Source organism: Callithrix jacchus, chromosome 9 (assembly GCF_049354715.1).
Source record: "Callithrix jacchus isolate 240 chromosome 9, calJac240_pri, whole genome shotgun sequence".
In the NCBI taxonomy this organism is placed as follows: Eukaryota; Metazoa; Chordata; class Mammalia; order Primates; family Cebidae; genus Callithrix; species Callithrix jacchus.
The window spans coordinates 57,712,300-57,739,793 of NC_133510.1; the positions used below are offsets into that span (position 1 = coordinate 57,712,300).

At 36.8% G+C, this 27,494-nt stretch overlaps 1 protein-coding gene across 4 annotated transcripts in view; it reads left to right on the forward strand.

The window, feature by feature from the left end:
* The window catches only part of TAFA2 (TAFA chemokine like family member 2), a 490,392-nt gene that overhangs the window by 451,554 nt on the left and 11,344 nt on the right, over nucleotides 1–27,494 (forward strand). The window contains exon 5 of one of the 4 annotated variants that reach the window (XR_622823.5): nucleotides 25,818–26,064. The exons of the other annotated variants lie outside the window; for them this stretch is intronic. The gene's annotated coding sequence lies outside the window, so the exon portion shown is untranslated. The remainder of the gene's footprint in view (nucleotides 1–25,817; nucleotides 26,065–27,494) is intronic. 4 annotated transcript variants of the gene reach the window in all.

Below are 27,494 nucleotides of genomic sequence, written 5' to 3' on the forward strand. Positions count from 1 at the left end.
TGTTTTCATTACTTCAGTGAACAAGGGGAAGCTATAATTTACTGTATACTTAAAACATAATGTCATACACCAAAATGCTTTACATGAATTAGCTCATTTAATCTTCCTAATAGCCCAGTGAAGAAGATAGTATTATTGTCTCCTTTTACAGATGAGTAAACCAAAACTTCCAAAAGTTAGATAACTTCCCAAGAACATACAGCTAATTAATTAGGAAGCCAGGTTTCAAAACATATAGTTCCATTGCAAAACCTAATCTTTTAACCTGTGGTTTGTACTAATAATTTAACTTATTCTTAAATGATAGTGGTAAAAGTTTCCTATAGTTCTTTTCTTATGAGGTTGACCTTTAAAAATATCTCTAACTTTCTGAATCATTGAAATGAAAGGTCAAGACCATGCAATCTAAATTCTCATAGAACAAAATTTTTTAGAAGTGCTGTTTCACTCCCTTTTGGCCTGTTGAACATATTCTCAATGACCCAAACTTAAAATTGAATGTCTGCTTCACAAATTCTTCCTAATGTAATGAAACAAGGTGGATGAGAGACTGAGAACTCGTCAGTAGGGAATTATAGTTATAAGACATTATCCTTTGTATTGAGGATAGCATTTTCTATTTTTCTTTCATCTCCTTTGCCCCAAGGAATAGCTGGTAATGGAGGGCCTTATTTAAGACATTAGAGAGGGTACTCATGCAATAGTAGGTGTTTAGATTTAGTTAATTTTAAGATTCCCTCCAGTTCTAAGAGTCTGTGATTCACATTTTGAAAAGAAAAAATCATCATAGATAAGAGGAGAAAGACTTGAAAGAAGGAGCTTCTTGAGTACAATCAAAGCAAATTCTTACCCTTTTTTTCCTTCACAAGAAAAATGTTGCTTGTAAAAATGGAGCTACTTAGACACATTCAACCAAAGGAACACTATGGCATTGTAAATGGAAAGGCTAAAATGTGTAATTAAGTTTGGCTCACAAAACAATTGGGGCAAATTTCCCTGATGCCACAAATGAAGCAAAAAGTTTTCAAGGTCATCAGGCTATGATTGCTTGGCCATCTCCACTGAAAATAGTGCAAAAAGTATAGGAGACAAGAAAAATTCTTAAAATAGCTCTAGGCATGTGTTACTTTGCCCACAGTGGAAGTGTTGGATAGAGGAAATGTTGAATAGAGCTAGATAGTGGAAGCGTTTTCACCACGCATAAATAGCACTATTTTTGACAACAAATTTGAGTCATTATTTTAATCATTGGTATTACTGTCCATATGCCTGTTTTCAATAAGATGATTGTGATCACCATGAGCCAAAAAGCCACTGAACTCCTGATTTGGCAGGTTACAGCCACAAATGGAAAGCCCAGAAGTTATGTAGGACAAGTTACAAAATAACTCAAGAGCTGTCTTAGCCAAAAGCTATTTGCTTTTCTTATGCAAGATACGTTGGTCTTATGGGATTATCACTGCAAGCAAAATGGCTTGAGAAATAATTAAAATTTGCAATAATGTACACTCTCCCTTATAATGGCCCATAGCCAATCTGGAGTGCTTGGGTAAGCTGGTTAGATAAATAGCAGTCAGCCAGAAAGAGCAATAAGCCTTACATGGCCTCAGCAAAGATGAGTAGCAACTTCCCCGAATTGACTACAAATCAGGGTCTGGGTGATTTCACCGTTTAAGACTAATTTGCAACCTATATTGTAGTTACTATAAATGTAAATTGTAGTCTTCTGTTTTTGTATTGGGTACTGGAAGCTTTTTGGTTCTGACCCACTTCCTATTCGTGCTAACAGGGGGAAAAGGTAAAATATACGGAGTCATTTTTGGAACTTCAGTGTTTTGTTGCATATGTGTTCTTTGCACACCCAAGCATGTAATTTGAAAAGAGTGGAAGATGCAACAGTTGTTTCCCAAACCCCCTTTCTCAGTCTAAAAGTGGAAAACTTATGCTTTCTGTGACATCTATAACCATCTCTCGTATTACTTTTAAGGTTTCCTCAGTTCAACAGAAAGAAAGGAAAAATCATACAAACCTTTTGATTTCAAACTCACTTTCAAAGATAAATAATAAAGAACTTTGCAAAGAGTCATTAATAAAAGAATAGTCTTTCCACTGTGAAAGAGCACATAATTATATGCTAATTATACAACACAAAAGTAACAGAGGGGCAAGGTGCTGTAGAGCTTGTAAGATATGAGAAAAGAAAATCTTCAACATGGTTTAAATAATCAGAAAAAACAGACTGTGATTGTGTGTGTGTGTGTGTGTGTTTTGATATTTTTTCTTTGTGGAAGATCTAAAGGAAGTATTATTCTGTTTTTAGAATTTACAGTCCTTGCCCACTGGTATAGACATCAAGCTCCAAAATATAGTGGTCACTGCACAAAATATAGAGCAGTTTTTAATGTTGATTAAAAATGAGGAAAATGAGCTAAGGAAAAATGAGCTTAATTTCATATTATACATGACTTTACGTTGTTGCTAGAAAGATTACCTTTATGAATCATATATCCCAGTATGCATTGACTTTTCATATGCCTAAGAAGACATTTCTGGCTGATTTTTAACTAATTGAAATTCTTTCACTTTGTGCACTTATTTAAAGTGGTTTAAGCAGATAAGATCTCTGTAATTTTTAACTGTTCCTTCAAATATAAATTTATTTTAAAGGTATGCAATGCTTTTATTTTGTTGTGTAATGCAATGAAAATCAAAAGATATTAAGAATTTCCTATGCGTAACATTCTATGCCAGTAGTACTCATATTACAATCAAAACAAAAGCAAATATAGAAACATTACTTAACTCTTACTGTATTCTGGGCACTCTGCTGAGTGCATTGCAGGTATTATCTTATTCAATTTACCCAACCATAGTAGACATTAAAGAGAATATAGAGATGTATGACTTGATCCCAGCCCACAAGGAGTATGCCATTGAATGGAGGAATGAGTGGTGTGCAGTTGCATTATTCTTTTCTGTTTTTCTTCTTGTTTTGGGACAGTCTTCCTTTGTCGCTGAGGCTGGAGTGCAGTGACATGATCTTAGCTTACTGCAACCTCTGCCTCCTGGGTTCAAAGCAGTTCTTGTGCCTTAGCCTCCCAAGTAGCTAGGATTACAGGCATGCACCACCACATCAGCTATCTTTTATTTATTTATTTTTTGTATTTTTATTAGAGATGGGGCTTTGCTATGTTGGCCAGGCTGATCTCTAATTCCTGGCCTCACGTGATCTGTCCACATCAGACTCCCAAAGTGCTGAGATTATAGGCGTGAGCCACCATGCCCAGCTGCATTATTCTTTTCTTTACCCATATGTAGTCTATTGACAATGAAGGTGGGAATCCATGATATAAATATAAGTTAAAAGTAATATTGTAACAATAATAGAATAGCATAAGAATGAGATATTGAGCCAGATTCAATTTCAAGTTTCTCTAACCAAGGTTTATTCTTTGGTTGCATGTGCCAAGAACATTTCTAACTTCCTTTCTACCTACATTTATATGATAGTAATAACTGGCTAATCTCAGAAGATAGATGAGTATTGGGTTTTTAATCCTTTCACTGTAAGGGAGAAAAGAAATAGCATCTTGAGATGGTTTGCTGATTAAAGCCTCATGTTGTACTCTTTGACATACTACTGGATTTCATACCAAAGATCAGTAACTGCTGGGCTGGTGGATCTGAGCAGTGTCCAGGGGTACTAATTCAGACCCAAGGAAATGATGTATACAGCAAGAGAAAAAAAGTTAATTTCCTTCCCTTAAGGTGGCAGAATTTGTATAAATTCTTCAATGCTTTCTCTTGCCTTATAAATTTAAGTATGAGTTTAGAATAGCGTGGTTCCTTCTTGATCAGCTCTTTCTTAACAGGCACATCCCCATTCATTTGTCTTCATCTCACTTCCAGTCAGACCCTAAATTACATTCTGGTCCACAGCACAGACTGTAATGACCTTTAGGGTTTTTCTAATTGTTTTGATGGAACTCACAGTAATAAATACATCTTACATGGTGATCTACCACACACATAACATGCGTATGCACACTCGTACATGCCACACTAGAATTAAAGTTGCATTATGGTGTTTTGACTGACCCACACTTCCTCCCTCCCCACCCCTCCCCACCCCTCCCCATCCCTCCCTCCCTCCCTCCCTCCCTCCCTCCCTCCCTCCCTCCCTCCCTCCCTCCCTTCCTTCCTTCCTTCCTTCCTTCCTTCCTTCCTTCCTATCTCAACCCCATAAATTGCTTTTATCACCTGCTTGTGTGTTGCAGCCTGTAGACTGAAGAACACTGCTTTGGGAAGTGGTATTTGACTTTTTCCTATGTCTGATCCACAAAACTGATAGCCGCTGCTAACTTGTAGAGATACAAACTACTGAATGAAGAGCTTTCAAAACAACTTACCTTCACATTTTACTTTTAAATATTTTTATGTAACTTTTTTGGGCTGGAAATTTCATAAGGCTTTGTAAAATACAGATTTTGTGGGAAAGAATATGTATGCTATATATATTCACCTATTCAGAAAGTTTTTATTGCCTTTGATTGTCAGATTCTATTCTAAGTTCTGGTCAGAGCACTGAAACAAAACAAAACAAACTGAATGAGAATCCCTGCCTCCATCAGGCCTATATTCTAATAGGGTGCATTCATTTTTTTATTGCTGCCATAGCAAATTACCACAAGTTTAGCAACTTAATACAACATTCATTAATTACCTGTAGGTCACATGTCTGGGCACAATGTGGCTCAGGTGGCTCTGTGCTCTGGGTTTCATAAAACTAAAATTAAGGGATGTGTTTTACCTTTTCACAACAGGGCTGTGTTTCTTTCTGGATGCTTTGGGGAGAATTCACTTCCAAGCTCATTCAGGTTATTGTACGAATTTGGTCCTTTGTAAATGTAGGACTTAGGTGATGGTTTCTTTATGTATTAGTTTTTTCTCATACTGCTATGAAAAAATACCCGAGACTGGATAATTTATAAAGGAAGGAAGTTTAATTGACTCACAGTTCCACATTGCTGGGGAGGCCTCAGGAAACTTACAATCATGGACGAAGGCAAAGAAGCAGCAGACACCTTCTTCACAAGGTGGCAGGATGGAGTGAGTGCAAGCAAGGGAAATGCCAGACGTTTATAAAACCATCAGACCAGGCTGGGCAAGGTGGTGCACTTCAGTGATCCCAGCACTTTGGGAGATGCAGGTGGGTCACCTAAGGTCAGGAGTTTGAGACCAGCCTGACTAACATGGTGAAACCCCATCTCTACTAAATTAAAAAACAAATTAGCCCAGTGTGGTGGTACATGCCTGTAATCCCAGCTACTTAGGAGGCTGAGGCAGGAGAATTGCTTGAATTTGGGAGGCAGAGGTTGCAGTGAGCTGAGAATGTGCTATTGCACTTCAGCCTGGGGACCAAGAGTGAAACTCCATCTGAAAAAAAAAAACCACAACAACAAAAAACCAACAACTACCAAAAAAACCCATCAGATCTCATGAGGCTCACTCATAATGACTCAGTTACAGTGACCTTGACAGGCAGAGATTATGGGGATTACAATTACAGGTGAGATTTTGGATGGCGACACAACCAAACCTTATCACCAAGGTAGCAATCATCAGGAGGCCCTCTGGGCTTCTTCAGGATGCCTGCTGTTCTGATAATATTTTCTCCTTCACCTCAAACCAGCAATGGCATATTGGGTCTGTCTCATGCTCTGAAGCTCTTTGACTTCCTTTTCCCCTGTCTCTCCCTTTCTTCCTATGCACGGCGCTTCTCTCCCTTTTTGGAGCTCAGATGATTACATTGGCTCAACCTAGATAGTCCAGGATAATCTCCCTCTTTTAACATCAGCTGATTAGCAACCATAATTTAAAATCTGCAGAATCTCTTTATAGCAATGCTTAGATTAGTGTTTGTTTGAATTAGTATTTGTTTGAATTTTCAAGGGATGAAAATCTCGGGAGTATATCTTTGGGATTCTGCATACCACATGGGAGGATACAAAAAAATAAACAAAATAAGTAAATCTATAGTATGCTGGATGATGATAGATGCATGAGAAGAAAATTAAGCAGGGAAGGGAAGTGAGACATGCTGCTGAGCAAGGGAGTTTGCATAGTTGATCGAAATCTTGGGGGTGAGGGGATAAACTTCATGGCTAAACGGAGGACAATCTAACCAGGCAGAAGGAAGAAGTAAAAAGGACCTCAGATGGGAGCTTTGCTGAATAAGTCATATTCAGAGGGTGGAAATGATATTTACGACTGGAGTGAAGTGAACTGGGGCAAGTAGTGGAATAAAAGTTAGAAAGGCAACATGAATAATATCACAATGCATTTAAACTTTTGTCCTAAGCAAACAGAGGGATTTGCCATTATGTGAGATGGAGAGAACTGTGGGAAAAGCATGTTTTATTTTTTACATGAATATTCACTAAATTTAGGCCATTCAACTTAATTAAAAACTAAGTATGGTATAACACCTTAAATTTGATATTTCTTAAGAAGAGTAGGTAGACTTTTTTTTTTATTACAGTAATGAGAAATTCAGAAATTGAATAAGTGAAATTTATATTAAATGATATTTAAATTCTCAAATAATATAGAGATATGAAACATAACACTTAGGAAGCATATAATCACTATAATAATATTAAGTTTTGAAGAGATTTGGACAGAAATGGATTAATATATTAAGGTAATCTTTTTCCTTAATTAGATATTGAGTTCAAGGTAAATAGGACACTGAGCTGGGTGTCCAGGAAGTAGCATTAGTAAAAGTAACATTTTTAGGCCAGATGCAGTGGCTCATGCCTATAATTCCAGCACTTTGGGAAGCTGAGGTGGGAGGATTGCTTGAGGCCAGGAGTTAAAGACCAACATGGGCAACATAGTGAGACCCAGTCTATAAAAAACAACAACAACAAAATTAGGCAGATATGGTGGTGGCATTCACTTGTATCCCTAGCTACTTGGAAGGCTAAGGCAGGAGAATTTTCTGAGCCTAGGAGGTTGAGGCCATACTAAGCCATAATTGTGCCACCAAACTCTAGTCTAGGCAACAGAGTGAGACCCTGTCTCAAAAAAAAGTGATATTTTAAACCTGATATTTTAAATTTAAGAGCTGATTACTTAATTAAATATAAGTTAATAGGGTCAAGAGTGCCTACCTTGGTATTTGTTTAAAGAGTTATTGAAAAATAATGCAAAAAACCTATCATCAGGCTCTATTTCCAAATTTGGGCCTGGATTTTTGTAATCGAAATGAGAAGTGGGTGATGTATGAGTACTTTTAAGTTTCTCTAAGATGTAGATGCTTCTGCAATATTTGAGCCTGGTGTGTATTTGCAGAGTTACTCTGAACATTGTGCTTATAATCTTAGGGTCAACTGTGAATGTTCACAGATTGTAATAGGACTAGTCTGAGCACCATAGAATTTCATTTGCAACTGCAAAGTATTTCTTTAGGTGACTGCTTCTGTTCTGTGAACTAAGTGGCGAGAGCAATATTTCTATCTCTTACCTAAGGGCTGATACATAAAATTCTGTCAGGGCTTTATATCTAATGTTTAAGACCTAGATATTTGTTTAAAGGTAAGCATTCCTGGGAGAGGCAACACTTTTATCTGGTTTTGGTTACTAAAATGTCTTAATAAAAGAAAAATGGCACCTCATAGGACTTGGGGAAAATAGGTATGTTCGAGAAGCCATACTTAGTGGTGCTTCTGTGCTCTTTTTTCCTATTGAGAGTGACAAACCTCCTATTGAAAAATATGGATAATCTTTCCTATATACATTCTCCCATGGCTCTTTCCTTCCTATATCCATCAGACATTTTTTGTGGAATTTAAGTCTCTTAATCAATGAATTCAGATCCAATTTTATTTTCTTACTCTGGAGAGTGGGGTGAAGATGCAGCTGAGAAATAAAATACAATTTTCCCACAAGCTCAGGATTTCTAGCTCCCTTCCAGGCTGTTCAAGACTTGTCAATTCACCTGTGAGTAGTGGAGGGCTGTTTGTGAAGTGCACCTAATACAAAGGGTGGCATTGAGCTTTACTCTAGAGTGACCAAACCTCATCTGGATGTGCTCAAAAAAGTCCTGGATACCAACTTTTAATGGGCTAGAAGAAAAGAGGCAATTGCAAATGATATTATAGCTATTTACTTCAGGGAATTAAAACAATAGGAGCAATATACTTTAAATTATTTGACAATATAGAATGTGAAAGAAAAAAATGTAGTTCTGTGTGACTACAAGGAATACAACTAAGCCTATAGTAATAACTTTCTCAGTGTCAACTCTAGATGACATTGAATCAGCTGCCCAACAAAAGCCAAAATAGACAAATGGGATCTAATTAAACTCCAGAGCTTCTGTACAGCAAAGGAAACAATTATTATAGTGAACCGTCAACCAACAGAATGAAAAACTTTTTGCAATCTACCCATCTGACAAAGGGCTAATATCCAGAATCTCCAAAGAACTAAAACAGATTTACAAGAAAAAAAACAAACCTGTTCAAAGTGGGGGAAGGATATGAACAGATGCTTTTCAAAAGAAGACATCTATAAGGCCAATAAGCATATGAATAAATGCTCATCATCACTGGTCATTAGAGAAATGCAAATCAAAACCACATTGAGATACTGTCTCACACCAGTTAGAATGGTTGTCATTAAAAAGTCTGGAGACAACAGATGCTGGAGAGGATGTGGAGAAATAGGAACACTTTTACACTGTTGGTGGGAGTGTAAATTAGTTCAACCATTGTGGAAGATGGTGTGGCAATTCCTCAAGGACCTAGAAATAGAAATTTCATTTGACCCAGCCATCCCATTGCTGGGTATACACCCAAAAAATTATAAATTGCTGTGTTATAAAGACACATGTACCCGTATGTTCATTGTGGCACTGTTACCAATATCAAAGACCTGGAACCAACCCAAATGTCCATCAATGATACACTGTATAAAGAAAATGTGGCACATCTGCACCATGGAATATTATGCAGCCATAAAAAATGATAAGTTAGTGTCCTTCATAGGGACATGGATGAATCTGGAAACCATCATTCTCTGCAAAATGACACAAGAACAGAAAACCAAACACCGCATGTTATCACTCATAGGCGAATGTTGAACAATTAGAACACGTGCACACAGGGAGGGGAGCATCACATACTGCACTCAGTTGGTGGGGGCTGGGGAGGGACAGTTGGGGGTGGGGAGGATCGAGAAGGGTAATGAGGGGAGAAGTACCAGATATAGGTAATGGGGGGATGAAGGCAGCAAACCACCTTGCCATGTATGTACCTATGCAACAATCCTGCATGATCTGCACATGTACCCCAGAACCTAAAGTGCAATTTAAAAAAAAGGGAATAAGTTCCTCATTTTAGGATGATATATATTTGTGACTTTTTTTTTTTTTTGAGACGGAGTTTTGCTCTTGTTACCCAGGCTGGAGTGCAATGGCGTGATCTCGGCTCACCACAACCTCCGCCTCCTGGGTTCAGGCAATTCTCCTGCCTCAGCCTCCTGAGTAGCTGGGATTACAGGCACGCGCCACCATGCCCAGCTAATTTTTTGTATTTTTAGTAGAGACGGAGTTTCACCATGTTGACCAGGATGGTCTCGATCTCTTGACCTCGTGATCCACCTGCCTTGGCCTCCCAAAGTGCTGGGATTACAGGCTTGAGCCACCACGCCTGGCCCATATTTGTGACTTTTAAGGGATGAACAGAAATTCACAGAGTTTTCTAGGTCAGTCTATCAAAACAAATAACAGCTTACATGAAAACATGAGAGAATAGAAAATCTTGTCTTACTCATGAAATGAAACCATTTCATGGGATAACGATGTGTCTGAGGAGAAGTATTTAATGAGGAATTCTTGTGAGGGGAATCATGACGGGCTGAATTTGTATCATGATGGGCACTTAAATACCATGTTAAAAGATTTGGATTTTATTCTCCGCAGTGGTGAATCATTAGAAGAGAAGGGTCTGATTTATACTTCAACATGTCTTCTGTCTGCAATGGGTCAATAGAATTGAGGGAGGTATGAGGTAATGGGCCTGAAGTAAGAAAGGGAGGTGATGGTAGTGTGGTTGCAGAGGGCAGATAATTGATAGGGTTTGGTAATTAATTGAATATAAAAAGTGAATGAAAGGAAAAATTCCAGACTCACGTATTTATCACATATTTCTGGCTTGACTTATTTTTGCAATGGTAATTGCTATTGAGATGATGAGTTAGAGATAGCTGAAGAATAATTTGATATTAGGCCTAGAGGTCAAGAGAGAAATCTGGAAATTATTATTCCCTAGATGGTATTGAAATAATTAATTAAGAAAACTCTCTCAAAAGGAGTACATAGAAAAAGAAGGTCATCAAAGACATTTAGCAACTAATGTGGAAGAAGGTGCCTGTAAGGAACAAGAAGTGTGGACAGAGATATGGACAGAAAACCAAGAAAGACCAAAGTCTGGGAGAATGAAGTAGAGAGTTCCAGGGATCCAGGGCTTTCAATTGATGTAAGGATATGGAAACTGCAGACAGGTAATAACTGCATCCTAAAATAAACAGTTATGTGCTTTAAGTCTCTGTCTGAATGTGGGATTTGTATGAAATACTGAATTCTTGTCCAGTAGATGAACATTATTTGTTTTATTATAATCCTAAAACTTGCCTGCTAGTTGGATGGTGTCACTGGTAAAACATTGTAAACACTGTAGTATATGCATTCATTTAAAACAAATGCACTGTTCAAAGCACTTTAAAAATAAGAATAAATATGGGCCAGGTGCTGTGGCTCATGCCACTTAGGGAGGCTGAAGCAGATGGATCTCTTGAGGCCAGGAGTTTGAGACCAGCTGGGCCAACACGGTGAAACTCATTATCTTCTAAAAATACAAAAATTAGTCAGGTGTAGTGGCATACCTGCAGTCCCAGCCTCGGGAGGCTGAGGCATGAGAACTGCTTGAACCCAGGGGTGGAAGTTGCAGGGAGCTGAGATTGCACCACTGCCCTCCAGCCTGGGTGACAGAGTGAGAATCTGTCTAAAAGAATAAATATCAATTTCCCTAGCACAATTAACAAACTCTGTTTAAAGGAAGCTTAATCTGTTCATTCATTCATTCACTCTGTGAAGACAAATTGAATGTATGGTATGTGGTTATGTGCCAGATATTGTGCTAGACTTTGGGGATTCAGATTTTTAAAAAAATTATGACTCTTTGCTGTCTAAGAATTCACAGTCAATTGGATAGAAAGTCAGTAAATCATTGTCATGTACAGAAGTTTGTTTAAGTGCCACGGAAGCACATTGGCAGTTTAATATTGCATGGCCCATAACTCTTCTTACACTTAAGGATACCAGATTGTGATGCCATTCAAGGGCAATTTACTTATAATTTGTCTCCTTAGTATGTAGCGACTAAACACAATCTAACAGAATCTAAATATTATGTTCCATGATGTCAAGATTGAACTGAATTTTTTTCCCTGGCTTTATATCTATATGGTACTATCATAGTAGAACAAAAATCCAATAGAATGCTTTCTCAACTAGACTATATATACATATATAATGTGTGTGTATACATATGTAAATGTATATGTATATACACGCATGAAAAAGAGAGATGGAGGCATACACGTACACAGAGATGGGGGGGCGTGGAGAGAACTTGTATATAAACAATTGGGGCTACAGTAATAACTCTAATTAAATTGAAAATAATTGAAGATTCTCAGCAGCAAATAAGAATATGGAAACCTTATACCATTACACATATTTTTAATGTTTTAAGCTTATGAAACACTTTAAAAATTTTGAAACAACATGTATTATAGCAAAATCAGTCATTCTGTTGAAATGTGATCTAAGATATAAAACACAAATTGCCAAATTAATACAAAAAACATAAACACATATAGTTTATACTAAGCCATAGAATTCCTTTTATTATAATGTTTAATATTGAACTTGTTTAAAATGAGTTATTTAGCTATTGAATATATGCTTTGCTCTCGTGGTTCAGTATTATGGCATTTTTTTTCTATTAAGTAACAATGTTGGCTTCCCATGATTTTTGGTAGGATTAGCGTCAAGTCATTAAAGGATTCTTTTGTTGAGGTTCTGCTTACAATTGGCTATTTTATTTTTATCTTTTATTTCTTAATCTCTTCTGGTGACAAACTTACTTTACACTTACATTGTGTTTTCTGTTCTCTTCTTGGTCCTGTTGAAAGAAAACTGGTGAGGGCAAGAAGGAGGATGATGAGAAAGAGTGAGAGAGAGAGAGAGAGAGAGAGAGAGAGAGAGAGAACTAGGTAATATAAGGCAGTGTAAATTTGTTTTCAAAGAATGCTTGCAAATAATTGAATCCAGTCTTTGCTTTGCAACTTTAGAATACCCTATATTTGAAAAGACTGTTTGAGTAATTGTGAGGAGAGTTGATTTGGTCAGACTGTTTCTAGGATTCATATACTGAGAATCTTTTATTCTATCTTGAAAGAAATCAAATAGAATATTCTCAGACACATTGGCTAACAGAGGAATCTAAACAAGTACCATAATTAGAAATCTCAGCCCCCAACTTCAGTTACAACATATGATCGATTTGTGAGATTACTGAAGGCAAATGTCTGGTCAGACAGTCCAACTATTGTTTGAGGTTAAATTTCACAAATGAAATCAACTTGTTGAGAGCACTCCTGCATATATAATATAGTTGTGAACCATCTGCCTCTAGATTATAACTTTGAGGATTTCTTAGATGCCTTGTAAGGATTTCTCTTATGAATAAAGTTCATGATAAAAGCTGTTAATGGTAACTTTAAAATAATTCACATTGTACCTATGCAATGGCCTAAGGAGATCCTGTGCAGTAAAACTGTCTCACATCACTATGTCATGTGGAAGGTAAAGATAAATATTCATAACATGAAACAAAATTGTTCATATAAGTTGACTAAAAATGTCTATAGATCATAATAGAATTATTTTCAGTAGTACTGGTGATGTCTCACTAAGTGTTCAGCCTTTCTGAGGTTACTGAAATTAGTGACAGATGGAGATATTGTCAGGTTATTCTCCATTTCACCCAGCATGGCCATTTGAGGTCACTGTGCAATGTTAAGTCTACCCAACTTGTCAAGGTCCCACAAGGCCTTATAAACCTAGTGTCATTTCTGATGCACTGTGGTTTTCAGCCTAGTCCCTACAAATGTGCACCAATTCTATCCCATAATGAGTGCATACATAGTATACTTGGCTCTTCCAGAGTAGCACTGGGTGAAATTTGCTAAGAGACAGCTGGGATATTAGTGCTACTGTGCCAGCTACCTCTTCATAGGTTTTATAGGAGAGATGGTAACAGCAAGAGAGTGTCTTTTTCAAACTTCACTAGAAAGAAGTTCAAGTATTTTGTTGCTCAGTCATAAAATGATTTTGTTTATTCATCTGGAATAAAGTATTTGGGAAGTCAGAAAGCCAAGTATGATGGTTAAGTATATGTGTCAACTTGGCTGGGCCACAGTGCCTAGATATTTGATCAAACATTATTCTGGATGTTTCTATGAGGATCTTTCTGGATGAGATATATGTTTAAGTTGGTGTACGTTGAGTGAAGCAGAATACTCTCAATAACGTGGGTGAGCCTCAATTATTTAAGGCTGAGAATAACAAAGGGATGGCCTCCCTTGAACAAGAGGGAGTTATCCAGCAGACTTCTTTTGGATGGTAACTGTAAATCCTTCCTGAATCTTCAGGCTGCTGGCTTTCTTCCAGCAAATTTTGGACTCCCCAAGCCTCTACTATTGCACGAGCAAATTCCTTACCATGAGTCAATCTCCTTTCTCTCTCTCTCTCTCTCTGTGTGTGTGTGTGTATATGTATGGCTCTATATATTTATACAGTCATAGTCTTTATGCTGAATGAAAATGCCCAGATTACATATTTTCTTGACTGCTGTACAGTGGAAGTTTTTTTTAAAGACATCTTTTAGAGCAGTAGTTGTCAGGCTGGTTGCCTCGCCAGGAGCTCAGACATTCCCATCCCTCTCCCCACCTGAAAATTACTCCGCCTTGGAAATCCCCTCTGCACTCTGCACCCAACCCTGCCCTTGGAAATCCCCTCTGCACTCGGCACCTAGCGTGCCCTTGGAAAGCCCCACCAAAACCTGCCCAATAGCACATTGCCCCATCCAGAAATCCTGCCTACCTACCTACCTATACCAGCTTGCCACGCCCACATCCTGTTTCTCCACAGCCAATCAAATGCCTTCACTCCCTATAAAACCCCCACGTCCAGAGGAGTCGGGTGTGACTTCTCTGGCCTGTTTCCGTGGGACCACAGAACCTCACCTGGGAGCCGAATAAGTTGGCATTTAATCTTTTTGTCCTGGCCTCAGTTTCCTCATTTTTAACTCAGCAATAAACCTCGCAAGACAATAACCCTTACAGTAGTCTGTTTGTGCTGCTGTAACAAAGTACCACAAACTGGATAATTTATAAAGAACAGAAATTTGCTTCTCTTGGTTCTAGAGTCTGGGAAGTCCAAGATCATGGTGATGGCAGGTTATTGTCTGGTGAGGGATGCCATCTGCTTCCACAATGGTCCCTTAGGAAGGGAGGAATACTATGTCATCACGTGGCAGAAGGTGGAAGGGCAAGGGAGCCAAATGTGGTGTGAAGCCTCTTTATAAGGTACTTAATCCCATTTATGCGGGAGGTGGAGCGCTCATGACCTAGTCACTCCTTAAAGGCACCACCTCTTAGTGCTATCACATTGGCAACACCTGAATTTTAGTGGGGATAGATTCAAACCATAGCAAGCAGTTTTAAGTTAAAAACAAAATGGAGAGTACATAGTAATTTCCCATATGACTCCTACCCACACATGCACAATCTCTGTTGTCAACATTCCCACGAGAGTAGTTCATTTGTTACGAAATTGACCATTATTATCCAAAGTCAGTAGTTTACATTAGGGTTCATTCTTGGTTTTGTTCATTCTATGCTTTTAGACAAATATGTAATGACATGTATCCACTTTTACAGCATCATACAGACTATTTTCACTGCCCTAAAAATCGCCTGTGCTCTATTTATTTCTCTCTCCCTCCTAATACCTGGCAACCATTGATCTTTTTACTTATCTATAGTTTTCTCTTTTTAGGTATTATATAGTTGCAATCATGCTATTGGGCTTTCCCCCGCCCCAGTATTTACATCTTCTCTGTGTCTTTTCAAGGCTTGATAGCTCACATATTTTTAGCTTGAGTAATATTCTGCCACCTGGCAGAATATTCTGTGCCATTCTATCACAGTTTATCCCTTCATTTACTAAATGACATTTTGGTTACTTCCACATTTTGACAATTATGAATAAACATCCATGTAAAGATTTTTATGAAGATGTACGTTTTCACTTCCTTTGCATAAATGCCAAGGAGCATGGTTGCTGAATCGCATGGCGAGAGTATGTTTAATTTTTTAGAAACTGCCAAACTGCCTTTCAGAGGGGCTGTACCATTTTGCACTCCCACCAGCAATAAATGAGAGTTCCTGTTGTTCAACGTCTTTGCCAGCGTTAGTATTAGAATTCTGGGCTTTGGCCATTCTAATTAATGTGTACAGTGGGAGTTCTGATATAGTTTTGGACCTACCTCTTCAGGCTACACACCTCTTATTGGATCTATGAGATACCAGATTAGTTTGGGAAAAGCAGTCTTTGAAAAGATATATAAGACAAGCAGGTCATTTAAAAAACTTGCTATCCTAAATTATTTAAGCCTAAAGGAATGTATATTTATGAGGAAAAATGTTATTACACCAAAGGAAAAATCTCATTTTTTTTCATATCACACAACAGAGCTAAGAACTGTCTGTAGTCATTAAGGCATTCTGAAGCTCCATGCCTAGCTATTTCCTAATAAGGAAGTCTTATTCCTTGAGAGGGGAGTAATATTTTATGTTGATTTACGAGGACTTTTGTATGAAAAAAAATCTTAAATTGGTGAAGACTTCGGAATGGCTCTAAGCATTCTATTGGCTTTGCTTTACTCATTCACAATGGATACAGTGCCAGGAACTACTATCATCTATCTATCTATCTATCTATCTATCTATCATCTATCTATATCTGTGTATCTATATGTGTCTGTGTGTGTGTTTGTTTGTGTGTCTATACATCCATCCATCTACCTCAGTGAGAAAGCCTTCAAAGATGGCGTAATGATTAAGAACCCAGTCTCTGGAATCATATTATTGGGTTCATATCCCAACTGCGGTGTAATAGCTGATGTTCTTGGGAAAGTTACTTTACATCGGTACTACTCGGTTTCCACATCTGTGAGATGATGACAATAATATATCTGCCACATAGATTTCTCACATGGATAAAATCAGTTAATATATATAACATACTTAAAACAGTTTTTGGCCCAGTATAAGGGCTATATGTGTATAAAGCATAAAACTTTATGCACATAAATTAAGCAAGTTGTTAATAGGCTATTAAAATGGGCCAATTTTCTCATAACTCAAATATTAACATTAATATTCCACAATAGTCTTGTTAAAGAAACAGTAATGTGGATATCACTTAAAACTTCCTTTACTGTCCCTATTCTTACCTAAACTAGGGCTTTAGAGAGAATGCACAAATTCACTGGAGGTTGGTCTGTCTCTTTTAGAATAGCCAGAAAATTTCATCTTAGACAGAAACCATAGAGCTGTACTGAGTGGATTTCAGTGCTTGGGATCAGTCTCCACCTTGCCCCAAGTGGGCCAGGTGGGGACTATTGAACTACTCAATTGTAAAGGTGCACTTCCCAGGATATGCTGCAGGAGTGGAAATGTTTTTTCGTATTTATAGCCATCAGACATTGGGTTTTCAGCAACATCTCTTGTGGACTTATCATGGCTACCAAGTGAAGGAGGCAATTCTTTTTCTTCTGGCAATTATAATTATTGACATTTATTCAACTAGTATTTCTATGTCCACTGGTATAATTCAAAGATAGCCTTATATGCATGCATAAATCCTTTATGATTAAAATGCTTTGTTAACAGGAGAGGGAGGAGTGTTAGTCTGGGTCTGTGAGCTAGGTTTTTGTTTTTGTTTTTTCCATTTTGATTTTAAGTTTTTGTAGTTGTTTTTAGCAATTTTAGATGAGGTTAGCGTAGGGTGGTTGTTGCAACAGGAAAGGATTGTTTTATCGAATGTGGAGTCACCCTTGCCCATTTTGCCATTACTAATACAATATTAATGTTCTTACTAAATCACACAACGCTAAGTAGAAACTGATGCAGAGAGTGTATATAGATATTTAGCAATTCATAGAGGCCAATAATTCCTATTCATGAAATAACCAATAAAACCTAAGTGATTTTTGAAACTCAGTACATTTTAACCTAAACCTGTTGCAATGTGTAAGTTTTTGCTCTTAGGAGATGTTAGGTACATAGTATACATTCTTTATAATTTATCCTGACTCCAGTATAATCTCGAAAATAAAGCAAACTTTGTCCTGTGCTGTGTATAGAAAATGCATAGCCTTGTGAAGTATAATCATAGTATCAAAGAACTAGAAATATATTCATGCTTACTGCCTTACTTTTTAAACAATTAGATGTCATATTTTGTAGCAGGAATAAAATAATGATAATTTTAAGAAAATAAATTTACTTTAAAAATACTTATTTCAAGGCCAGGCGCGGTGGCTCACGCCTGTAATCCCAGCACTTTGGGAGGCCGAGGCGGGTGGATCACGAGGTCAAGAGATCGAGACCATCCTGGTCAAAACGGTGAAACCCCGTCTCTACTAAAAATACAAAAACTTAGCTGGGCATGGTGGCGCGTGCCTGTAGTCCCAGCTACTCGGGAGGCTGAGGCAGGAGAATTGCCTGAACCCAGGAGGCGAAGATTGCAGTGAGCCGAGATCGCGCCATTGCACTCCAGCCTGGGTAACAAGTGCGAAACTCCGTCTCAAAACAAAAACAAAAACAAAAAACTTATTTCAAAATAGGTTTTGAAAATGTTTAAGAGTTACTGTTTATTATCTTTTTGCTGGAGACATACTTGCACTTAACCTTCTTAGCAGTGTAATAAGATACAGCTTGTCTTCAGTTACGGGAAGGAAACTACGTTTTGTTGTTGTTGTTGTTGTTGTTTTTAGTGAAATAGCAAGGGCACACAATTTATAGCTAGGCGAGGATAATCTCATGGCTGCATGATGTTCTTAACCCATGCTCTTAACCACCATGTTATAGGTATTACCCACCTGACTCTCTAAAAATCTATATTCATCATTGTCTTCATCCATTGTTACTAGTGAATAAACATTCAGTATGTGTAGGGTACAACATTCCATTTTAGCCAACTTTAAATTACTCATGGTAAAGAAAAGAAAGAAAAAAAGAGAAATTGAAAAAGCTATGCAATTTTCATGTTTCAATTTTAGACAAAATTAGAAAAATTCCATTATAATAGATCTTTTCTTTAAAATATAATTGAAAAAAAACTAAAAAATAAAATCTAGTTGGTAAACTAAGGAGTGCTGAATAATATAAAATCCCAGTATTGCAGTGTTTTAAAATAGACCTAGATTTTTGTAACAAGCCTATTTGACCTCCTTGTTATAACAACTCTTTTGTCTCAAAGGTAATAGTGTGTGCCATCACTTTAATGTGATTCTTAGAGTTCAGGACCCTGGACTCCAATACTAACTGATAATCTTATGGTCAGTCTTTCACATTACTGTCTACTATTTCCATGTCTCATCTTTATGATGGGAAAGTTGAAGAAATTAGTACAGTGCTATATCTAGAAACCCCTCTTCAATGCCAAACTTTAATACTTATTAGCAACTTGATGTGATTTAGTAGATTTCAGAATTGTTTATGCTTCAAGGAATGCTCTTTTTTAGCCTATCACAATGGCTAAAATTATTGCACTAGAGAGGCATTCATTCACAACCTGAAGACTTTACATCTAGGAGTTATTTATTAAAATTTAAATTTCCGTGATAAGGGTAATCACTCTATGTGGGTGATGGTATAATTTACTGTCCATAGTAGGACATATTTCCAGGATAAACCCATCAGGAAGTCAGGACAACAGGGGTAAATCAGAACTATTCCAATCAAAATGGAAAATGTAGTCATTCCAATTATAAGTAACTGTTAGCTAATGTCTATTTTAAGTATTAGAAGAAAGCAAGTTTAGAAAGAAGACTCTGTCAAATAATTATAATGCATGATTGTAATGCAGGCAGAAGAATACCGATAACAAGTTTCAATTATTAATTTTATGTATGACTAATCAACACCAAATCCATCAATAAAGTTGAACTCACATAATTTGACTTTCAGTTTTAGTAATAGATCAGGTAATATCTTTAAGTTCTCCTCCCCTCATCCAATAAAAGAAAATTGAAGAACTTAACAAAATATAGGGTCATATGTTTGGAGGCATTGGAAAGCCAACAAGAAAGTAAAGAGTCACTGGTCCAGAATTCAGGAAAGGATGAGGACTAAGAGAGATTAGTCTGCTCTTGGAAATCACTTCACCCATGGAAGCAATGATCAGCATTAGAGGAGTGGCTCAGTGGATAAAAGTGCATTGATGACCTTGCAGAACCCAGGAGACTGCCGTGGTAGGGCAGGGATCCCTGTGAAGGGGAGCCCTGGTGAGTGTGTCTTATTTTTTATTGGAAACCCAAAGTGCTACGCCCCAAGAGGAAGAGGGAATTAATAGTAAAACAGCCGTCATAGGGCTCAATCTGAGTCATTTTAATACCTGAAATTAGGTTGAGGTGAGCAAGTATTTTTAAGCCATACTTGGCAAAAGCAAATGTAATTCTTCTCTAGAAAGATTAAAGTCCCAGTCTCACAATCACTCCACAAATAATTTTGCAAATAATATATTCGGCATACACTGAAATATAACCAGGCAAACATGAAGACAAGGCAATTTAAACAAAAACAAACAAACTGCAGAATTGTTGCACTCAGACAAATGCTAAAAGATTTTAAAAAAAATGTATAACTCCCAGCCGACTAAAAAAATGGGCTAATAAAAACAATACAAAAGAAGACAAAAGAGGAGAGAAAATAAATCAAGAGCAAGTCGAATAAATAGAAATTACTCAATAATGATAGCTTGTAACTCAAATATATGAGTGAGTATATCGAATGCTAATGGAGTAAAAAATTCGATTAAAAAGCAAATGAATGTTTAGAATGATGAATATGCTAATCATCCTGCGTTGCTCTTTATTTACTGTAGACATGCATTGAAACATTGAACTGTATCCCATAAATATGTATAACTATTTTGTGTCAATTATAAAATAAAAGAAAGGCAAATACAAAGATTATCAACCTGGATCAAAAGATCAAAACGGAAATATATATTGTTTAACAGAGATACATCCAAACTATAAGAATTAAGACAAATGGAAAATAAGACAATAATGGGAAAGATAAACTATGTAAATATCAATACCAAAGAAGAATTCGCAGCAAATACTGTTGCTAAAGAAGGGTATTTTCTGATTATCAAAGGCTTCATTCCTCAGGAGGAAACCACATAAGTAACTTTCTGCTTATATTAGTGCTTGCATACTACTTCTATTTTCACAAGAATTAGTTAACACCAGTGAAGTTCTAACTAACACTAACTAATTAAGTTCTCACTATGGTCAAGCACAGTCCCAAGAACTTTATACATACTAGCTCATTTAATTCTTGCAACCATCCCATGAGTCAGACTTGATTATTATCCTCCTTTTACAGTTGAGGAGACTGAGGCATAAAGAGGTTGTCAAGTCATAAAAATAGTGAGTAGATTGTTAGTTGGCAGAAGGAGAGAGGGGATGACAAAGGGGAACAATAATAAAAAGGTAGTTATTATGACTGAACTGTACACTCACAAATAGCAAAGATGGTAAATTCTATGTCCATGTCTTACCTCAATAAAACATAAAAATAAAAAGATGTTTCCCAAGTTACATTGTGAGTAAGCAATAAAGCTGGGGTCAAACCCAGGCAATATAGCCTTCAAGTCATGAGAGTAAATATTTGGAAGAGCCAAATAATTTTTGGCTTTGTCTCTGCTATACATTTCAAACCAGTTTGCCATAAATGGGATAGGGCCAAATATCACTAAAAAGTTCTAGAAGATAATATCAGAAAGTCTCCTCTAGACATTGGCTTATGCAAAGAGTTCATGACAAAGAACCCAAAAGCAAACATGGCAAAAACAAATATAAATAGATGGGACTTAATTAAACTAAAAACCTTCTAACAGCAAAAGAAATCATCAGCAGAGTACACAGACAACCCACACGGTGGGAGACAATACTTGCAAACTATGCATCCAACAAAAAACTAGTATACAAAATCTACAAAGGAACGCAAATCAGCAAGAAACAAACAATCCCATCAAAAAGTGGGCTAAGGACTTAAATAGACAATTTCAAAAAAAGATATACAAATGACCAAAAGACATGAAAAAAAATGCTCAACCTCACTAATTATCAGGAAAATGCAAATCAAAACCACAATAGAATGGCTGTAATTTTAAAAATTAAAAAAAATAGATGTTGGCATGGACATGGTGAAAATGGAACACTTACACTGCTGGGGAGAATATAAATTAGTACAACCACTTGCAAAACACACACACCATGGAATACTACTCAGCCATAAAAAGAAATAATGTCTTTCAACGCAATCTGGATGCAGTTGGAGGCCATTATTCTAAGTAAAGTGACTAAGGAATGGAAAGCCAAACACCTTATGTTCTCGCTTATAAGTGAAAGCTGAACTATGCAGACACAAAGGAGTAAGAATGGTACAATAAACTTTGGAAACTCAGGGAGAAGGGTTGGAGAGGGGTGAGGTATGAAAGACTACATATTAGGTATAATGGCCACTCTTCGGATGATAGGTGGACAAAATCTCAGATCTCACCACTAAAGCACTTATCCATGTAACCAAAAACCACCTCTTTTTTCAAAAGTATTGAAATTAAAAATAAGTAGGAAAGAAAATAAAACCAGACAATATAAAATGTGCCTTCCCTTTGTTCAAGCAGTTCCACATTGAGAAACTATTATGAAGGGGAAATCTCAAAACAAAGTATCAACAATAAAAAATAAAAATCATGTCCACACACAAAAGATTAGCTTCTGTTGGGATTTTAAAATACTAGTCTCCAGATTTAATAGGAAAAGAAAAAAGGCAGGGAAAAGATCAGGCATCCTGAACTGTGTGTGTGCATGTGATTGCATGCATAATATTATTTGAGGGCAATAGTAAACCAATCATTGTGCTATTTGTTTACTGTGTTCTTTTATAGGAAATCTGATGCTATTTTATTTGCACCACCATATCTGATGTCAAGTAAGCATGTAATTCCTAGGTGTAGGATAATTGTCTCACAAAATATTTCATGAGATAAACTTCCTGACAGTGTTAAGCAGCTGTAGGGAAATTACTCAGGAGATAGGTGTATTTTTTTAATAGCTTCTAACTGAAATATTAACTGTAGTGAACATGCTAACATCCACCTTGATGCATTCATTTGGACATTTTCTGCATCCCAAGTGATTAGTCTAATACCAATTAGAGCATCACAGGTTGCTATTATCTTCTTGCGTTATTATTTTCATGAATTAATACTGTTTTTAAAATTAGACCTTTTACAAATGAGAATAAATTTAAATATCTGAGGTGAAAATGTGAAGCTGAATGTCAGGACCCATGCATATCTATAATTTCAAATTCCGAATCTGCAGAATCATGGGTAAAATTCTAGAAAAATTAAAAATTGAGGAACTGAACTTTTGGGTCATTTAATCACCCCCCTTGCTGTTTACAAAGAATCCAAATATTGATTCTAGCCTTCCTTCTTCTGAAAGTACTTATCACCTTTTTTCTTACATTAATTCATTCATGTGTTCATTTGTTTAGTCATCTCTCCATGCATCCGTTATTTCAGTCTTTCATTTAATAAATATTAGGCATCATTTATGTGCCTGATATGCTGCTTAGCACTGAGGAAACAAAAGTATGCCAGTATTCTTATTCTCCAATACCTCATATTTTACTGAGAGAAACAAACACATTAATAATTATAATATGATGAAATATGTCTTCTAATAGAACTATGACAAAGTGCTGATTAGATAAATCATGAAGTGGTCATATTTCTTCTGGGGTTTGAAACAAGTGTATTTTAGGCAAAGCTAAAACAAACACAAAGATAAAGAGACATGAATGGGCACATCATGTCTAGAATTATTAAATAGCTGGTAATTATTAAATAGGTGTGACTAGAGTGGAGCATATATGTTTTGTGGAAAGATTGTGAAGAAGTGAGGATGAAGCTGGGTGGTTGGGTTCTAATCATGAAGGATCTTATCTATTATAAATAAGTTTAGATTTCTTCCTGTAATAGGACTGTATTACAGATTTTTCTTTTCAGGATGGTGGTGGCAATGAGGAGGAGGAAGGAACAGCAAGGAAGAAGACAAGTCAGGACATTATTGCCATTAGATACACCAGGTGGAATAAAGAGTGTGGCAGTGAAACAGAGAGTAGGAAATAGATCAGAAAGATTAGTAACTGATTAGATATACAACATATAGAAAAAAGTTATTCTACTCTTAAAATGTTCAATGGGTATATATGAAATTCATTTAAAAAAAACGGTTCCTGAAAACATTTCTATGTTTTTGAACAATGTAAAGAAAATGGAGAATTGGAAATGTGTAGATGATATATTTATCCATGTTCAACTTGCTTTTTCTAAAAAAAAAAAAAAAAAAAAACTCTTCTAGATTTTCTCAGAATTCATCATTTATCTTCAGCCACATGTGTCCACTGCAAGTCATGACACTGACCCACATGGCAACTGTGCTGGCTTTGATTTATCTAAATAAAGGCAACTAGACTGTGATCAGGATACAAAAGTTCCACTCTTCCTCAAACCATCATTTATACGTTACATTTTCTGGTTTGGTAGGGTGAGGTCAAGATTAGCAGTGATAAGAAAACGGGGGTATGAAAAAAAAAAAAAAAGGAAACAGGGGTCTGTTCTAATTGCTCAGTAACACAAATATTTTCAAAATTGGAAAACATATTTTTCTACTAATTACGTGATTAGTCTTTTTCTTGCTATTAGTTTTAACTATTCCAACCTCTCCAATTTATGTAAAAAGTGCTCTACTTTGTTTTTAACTTATGCAACCAAAAACCCTCTATTGTCAGAGTCTAAATTACTATTAATGGCCAATTGTCCATGTGATTTATTATTATTTATTATTGTTACTCATAGTTTTCCCTCAACTATTAAATTATTATTCATATATTTAAAAATCAAATAGTATGTTTCGATGTTGCTGGAGTACTTTGAAAAAGGGAGTATAAATAAAACCTTTTTTTTTGAGATGAAGTCTTGCTTTTGTTACCCAGGCTGGAGCGCAGTGGTGTGATCTCGGCTCACTACAACTTTTGCCTCCCGGGTTCAAGAGATTCTCCTACCCCAGCTTTCAGAGTAGCTGGGATTACAGATGCCCACCACCATGCCCGGCTAATTTTTTGTATTTTTATTGGAGACAGCATTTCAACTTGTTGGTCAGGCTGGTCTTGAACTCCTGACCTCAGGTGATCCACCTGCTTTGGCCTCCCAAAGTGCTGGGATTGCAGGGATGAGCCACTGCGCCCAGCCAGTAAAACTTTTAAACGTCTATACCTATAAAATATCATAAGGTATAACTGAAAAATATCATAAATCTCATTCTGACTGTTAAGGAGGATTACGTAATTAATAATAAGTAGAGAGCAACAAAGTTGGCTCGAAAAGTGAATGCTGGCCTAGTATGATGGCTCTTGCCTGTAATCCCAGCACTTTGGGAGGTTGAGGTGGGTGGATCACAAGGTCAGGAGTTTGAGACCAGCCTGGTCAACATAGTCAAACCGCATCTCTACTAAAAACACAAAAAATTAGCTGGGCATGGTGGCGGGTGCCTGTAATCCCAGCTACTTGGGAGGCTGGGACAAGGAGGATCGCTTGAACCTGGGAGGTGGAGGTTGCAGTGAGCCGAGCTTGTTCCACTGCACTCCAGCCTGGGGGACAGTGCAAGACTCCGTCTCAAAAAAATTTAAAAAAGGAAAAAAAGAATGCCTCACAGGGGTGACTAGAGCCATACATTGGTTAAATGACTTGGTTTCATTTATCAGCCTTAAAGTGTGTACGATTCAAATTCCTGCTTCAGCAAATTATAAAGTACTCTAGGTGTGGATGTTCAGGCAGGGCTATGAATGGTTAAGATCACAAATATTATATCTTTGAATTATAATTGATTATAACTACCTAATATGGTTTCCACAATTATTTTGCACTTTTTTGCTTAAATGACTATTTTTTGATTTCTGTGTGTTTTCTTCCTTGCTTTTAATGAACATTTTTCTTAGGTTTGTGCAGAATGCTTCCCAAATACTCACAAGAAATGCTTACTATCCTTTTTTTTTCAATTTCTTATAAAAATTGTTTATTTTAGTCTCCTGTAAAGGCACATGTCTCTTTGAAATTGAAAAAAAAAAGTACTAAGAGTACATAATCCTCTAAGGGAAATACAAACCTATCCACATTGTGAGCTTTTTGGAGGTGAACGACATTATTGTCTTGTTGTACTTTTATGCTTGTTGTAATGTCCCCTTTCTCCCAGGTTTGCTTTCTGTTATAATCGGTTAAACAGTGGAGTGCCTGACATGTGTTTGTTCCTTAGGCAAACGTGTAAAACTCTTCAAGTTCGAATGGAGAAGTAGAAAGAGAAGGTTTCTGCTGTGCCTGATGACAATTTTTGATTTCTCCACACTCAAAAAAATTTTGGCTCCACGTTGGAGCACTAGTTGTGGCGAATCCTAGTGTTGGTCGGATTCTGAGGAAGGGACAGAAGTTTCATTGAGAAGTAAAGATTCAAAACAACTCCAGAAATGAGCTCCCGTCTGGGTTTATTTCTCACAGAGCAGCAGGTGTGTACATGGTGCTAACAAGATTAACTACGACCTACTCTTTCTTGTGGTTCCATTAGCATTTCAATGCCCTTGATTTCAGAGGGAGACAGTGAACTTGGTACAGCTTTAGGGAGTCAGAGGGCAAAGAACCACCTCAATGGTCAGGAAAAAAAAGGCATTGGAATATCTTTATTAAAAAGTGGAAAGAGGCATCATTCTTTAAACTGATATTAGGCCCATACACTGAACAAATGATTGGCCACAAAGAGCCATTATGTTTTGTCACCTACGATGGCTCTGCAGTATTGTTTTATCAAAAATAGGAAATGGATAGTACAAAAATCTGGATATATTCTTGGACTTCTATTAGTGTTCAAAGTGCTATTTTATGGAAATTAGCATGAAAAGTACTGAGCCATCAGACTTTCACTTAATCTCCATAAACCAAATAAAGGCTGCATTCTTATCTAATGGTCCATTCTTTGTATATTTAAATTGCCCCATAATTGAATGTTATTTCATATCTGCATCTAAGCATTACAAATAGTTAGATTTAAGCATTTATATTTTGATAAACTTTGGAAATTCAAAATTAGTGAACTATGATGGTTATCAGAAAAGTCCAAAAAGAATTACATCTAGGAAGCAGGAAAAAAAAAAAATCAAAAGCATACAACATGTTAAAACATCACCCCATCTATGTTGTCCTATCCTCCAGAAAATAGACTTTAGTTTGAAATTTACAGAAGAAGGTTTTTTTTATCAAAGATTTACCACATATTAAATGATCATCTCTTAATTTTATGGAAGAAGATAAGGATGGAGAGGAGAGAAGTCTCCATCTCCATGTTCTGCTTCTGGCATGTTCTCAAAAACTGCTGGTACTAGTTTTGTCCTTCCACAAGTTACATCAAGTCCTTTTAAGTGACAGCAACATATTCTTCATTCAGACAGGAAGGTAACTGCCCAAAGGGTTATTTCTGCCCACTGCACAAACGAAATCAATTCGTGGAGACCATGGCATTGCAATAAAGAGTTTAACTGATGAGAGGCCAGTCACACCACGCAGGAGATGAAGTTATTACTCAAATCAAACTCCCTGGTAATCTGGGCGCTAGGGCTTTTCAAAGATAGTTTCGGGGAAGGGGTGGGAGTGGAAAGGGAATGGTTGCTAGCTGCTGTCAGTTGGTGATGCAATCACATGGGTTTGGGAAATAGTCCTCCTGTGGGCTGAATTGCTTCTGGGTAGGGCCACAGTGGTTGGTGGGTCCAAGTGGAGTCATTGCTGTCAGACGTGCAAAAACCCTGAAAAGATATCTTCAAAGACCCATTTTAGGTTCTACAACAGTGATGTTATCTGTAGGAGTAAATGAATAATATGTATTTATTGTGATCTCCAGAATAATGACTGGCAATCATTTATGTCTATGCCTTAGCAGAATGCAGGC